Here is a 4,330-nt window from a genome sequence, read left to right as displayed (position 1 = left end):
AAGAGTTCCTGGCAATATTCACAACAAGGCGTGAATGTTCTCTCCTTCAGTCACACAGATGAGTAGACTGGAAGGGAAGAAACATTGGGTCAAAGGGCCTTTCGATGACTCGGTTGTCAAACTTCTATGCCAGTACTTTCTGTGGTCATATCTTGTCAGTGGATCTCTGTTGCTCACAAAGTCTACTAACCTTACTTAATTCTAATTCATCGTGCCTGTGCTGGCCGGGAATGCAACAAAGCATGCATCCCCCCCCCCCAGACCCCCCCCCCCCCCCCCCATACAGATTATCCATGCCGTGTGTGTGTGTGTGTGTGTGTGTGTGTGTGTGTGTGACGCCCTCAGCGTTGTTTAGTACTCTCAACACTCCGATCAAAACATTCGGCAGTTGTCAAGAGTATCAGTATCAGTATCAGTAACTCAAGGAGGCGTCCCGGACTGCGTTCGGACAAATCCATACACGCCACACCACATCCGCTAAGCGGGCAGATGCCTGACCAGCAGCACAACCCAACGGGCTTAGTCAGGCCTTCAGAGAAAAAGAAAGAAAGAAAGAAAAACAACAACAAAAACCCAAACAAATAAATGAATAGATAAATGAAAAAAAAGCAATGATCATTATCATAAAAAAGAAGACAATAATGATGATAAATAAACAGACAAGCAAAAAAATGTAAAACACGCCTACCTACCCACTCACCCACACACATGCACAACGAATGGAAAAAAACACACACTAAAAACAACAACAAAAAACAAACAAAAATAAACAAAAAAACCTCCCAAAAAACAAACAAATAAACAAAACAAAACAAAAAAAAACAAAAAACAAAAAAACCCGAAGAAAACTGATAAAAAAAGAAGAAAAAAAGCGCGAGTTCCACAGACATTGACGAAAGCACAGACAAAAGTACGCACGGCAAGCCCACCTACACACAAAGAGCTTCAACGTATCGTAGCTTCCACAACACACACACACACACACACACACACACACACACACACACACACACACTGACGCACACTTCGCCCCCCATCCTCCCCACTGGGCCCCCTCGACACACACACATATACACATCAGTATATTTGTACACATGCACTTTCCAATATCCCGTTGCTCCCACAATACAGACATGCATACACACGCACCATCCTCTACACACACACACACACACACACACACACACACACACACACACACACACACGGCACACACACTGACATACACACGCGTGCGCACGCACACTAGTCGAAGATCCCGCGACGCACAACCACCAAAGCCCACCAACCACAGCCCCCACATCCACACCCACACACGCGGCATAAGCAAATACACACATGTACTGATGTGCTCGCACGTCGTGCACTGGTAGTGCTCTGCTGACACATACGTATGACTTACAAACTCGTGCGCACGGCACACACTGACACCGTGCCAGTGCCAGTGGGCACACACACACACACACACACACACACACACACACACACACACACACACACACGCGCGCGCGCGCGCACAGCCGCCACACACACACACGCGCGCACACACTGACACACACGCACACACACACACACCGTGCACACACACACACACACACACGCGCGCGCACACACACACACACACACACACACACACACCGTGCACACACACACACACACACACACACACACACACACACACACACACAGACACACACATGTGGTTCGTCCGTCGGGATCGATGAGGACCATCTAGTCATCCTGGGGGGGGGGCTCTGTGGGTGTGCAGATGACTGGTCAGGCCAATTCGCTTCCGGAAGGTTCTAACGCAGTGTGGACAGGGGATGGTGGCGGCTGTTAGGGACTTGCTGGCCCTGCTTTTCCTGGCCAGTCTGCGTTGCTCTGCTGCAGCGATTCTGTTGGCCTCACAGGATTTGGCGCCTTTGTGGACAGCTGAATGCCACTTTGGTCTGTCCATTGCTTTCAGCTCCCATGTGTCGTGGCTGATGTTGAAGGCCTTTAGAGAAGCTTTCAGGGTGTTTTTGAAGCGCTTCTTTTGGCCTCCATGGGAGCACTTGCCATGTTGGAGTTCGCCGTACAGCAGTTTCTTGGGGAGCCGGTGGTCTGGCATGCGAACTACATGGCCTGCCCAGCGCAGCTGGGCCTGCATCAAGATGGTATAGATGCTGGGCAGTTTCAGTTTCAGTTTCGGCAAGTTTGCACGAGTGAGTACCTCTGTGTCAGGGATCTTCTCTTGCCACTTTATGCCGAGAAGTTTTCTGAGGCTGGTGGTGTGGAAGTGGTTCAGCTTTTTGGCGTGGCGTTTGTAGACCGTCCATGATTCACATCCATAGAGCAGTGTGGTGAGAACTATGGCCTTGTATACTTTGAGCTTCGTCTCCATAGTGATGCCTCTCCTGTTCCAAACATTCTTATGGAGTCTGCCGAAGGCAGCGCTGGCTTTGGCGAGTCTGGCATTCACCTCGTCGTCGATGACAACTGTGCGAGAGAGTGTACTGCCCAGGTATATGAACTTGTCCACCGCGTTCAGTCGTTGCCCGTTGATGAAGATGTTTGGTTCAATGTGAGGCTTTCCTGGAGCTGGCTGGTGCATCACGTCAGTCTTCTTTGTGCTGATTGTGAAGCCAAAGTTGTCACAGGCAGCAGTGAACTTGTCGACGCTTTGTTGCATGTCAGCTTCGGAGGCAGCGTTGAGAGCGCAGTCATCAGCAAACAGGAAGTCGTTGACGGTGTCTGTCCTCACCTTGGTTTTTGCTTGAAGCCTCCTGAGGTTGAGGAGTGAGCCATCTGTGCGGTACCTGATGCCAATGCCTACGTCAGCGTCTCTGAAGGCATCTGTCAGCATGGCTGAAAATATGAGACTGAACAGGGTGGGGGCAAGAACACACCCTTGCTTGACTCCGTTGGAGACAGGGAATGGTTCTGAAGTCTCTCTGTTGTCTTGGACTCGTGTAGTTGCCGTATGATGGTGATGAACTTTCTGGGACATCCGTACTTCGTCATGATTCTCCAAAGGCCATCTCTGCTAACACTAAACAGAATCGAAGGCCTTGGTCAGATCGACATAGGTGGAGTAAAGGTCGGCGTTCTGTTCCTGACACTTCTCCTGGAGCTGCCTGGCAGCAAACACCATGTCGACAGTCCAGCGTTCTTTCTGGAAGCCACACTGGCTCTCTGGTAGGAGACCTTGCTCAAGGTGCGCTATGAGACGGTTGAGTAGCACTCTGGCCAGAGACGATTGAGTAGCACTCTGGCCAGAGTCTTGCCTGCGACGGACAGCAGGGATATTCCACGATGGTTGTCACAGGCCTGACGATTTCCTTTGCGCTTGTACAGGTGTATGATGGAAGCGTCTTTGAAGTCCTGTGGAACTGCCTCATGCTGCCAGATGAGCTTGAACAGCTGATGAAGTTTCTCAGTCAGCGCCATACCACCTTTGTAGACCTCAGCTGGAATGGAGTCTGAGCCAGGGGCTTTGTCATTGGATAGCAGACGGATAGCTTTCTGGGTCTCCTCCAAAGTTGGAATGGCATCCAACGACTCACTGACTGGCACCTGGGGGAGTCGGTCGATGGCTTCATCACTGATGGTGGAAGGGCGGTTCAGTACACTGTCAAAGTGTTCAGCCCATCTCTCAAGGATCCCGTCCTTGTCAGTGATTAGGGTAGAACCATCAGCACTGAGGAGTGGAGCAGATCCGGAGGTGGTGGGACCGTAGGCTTCTTTCAGGTCGTTATAGAAAGTCTTCATGTCGTTTCTGTCTGCAAAGCCCTGAATCTCATCAGCTTTGTTGCTCAACCAGGAATCCTGCATCTACCGCAGCTTCAGCTGGATGGTGCTGCGTGCGCTCTTCAGTATGTCTTTCTTTGACTGTGACTTGGGATCTTCAATGTGGGCTCTGCAGGCTTGGCGTTTGTCTTCCAGCAGCTGCTTGATCTCAGTGCAGTTCTCATCAAACCAGTCTTTGTGCTTCCTGGCAGAAGGCCCCAGGCACTCCATGGCAGTGTGTTGTACACCGTCTCATGCAGTGCGCCCCATGCTGCCTCCACATTCTGGTTGTCCAGCACGGTCACGGTGGACTCAAGGTGTTCCTCCAGGGTGTCAGCAAAGCTCTGCTTGATGTTGCCTAGCTCCAGCTTGTTGACATTCAGGCGTTTGGGTGCTTTCATGCCCTGAGGCCGTCTCTTGGGCTGGATGCGGAGGTTGAGTTTGGAGACGTTAAGGCGGTGGTCTGTCCAGCACTTGGCGCCGCACATGGCCCTCGTGACTCGTACGTCCTGTCTGTCCCTCTTCCTGACAATGACAAAGTCGACGAGATGTCAATGCCAGA

This window comes from Babylonia areolata, chromosome 9 (assembly GCF_041734735.1).
Source record: "Babylonia areolata isolate BAREFJ2019XMU chromosome 9, ASM4173473v1, whole genome shotgun sequence".
NCBI lineage: Eukaryota > Metazoa > Mollusca > Gastropoda > Neogastropoda > Buccinidae > Babylonia > Babylonia areolata.
The sequence above is the reverse complement of the archived record's forward strand: the minus strand, read 5'-3'. Positions refer to the sequence as shown.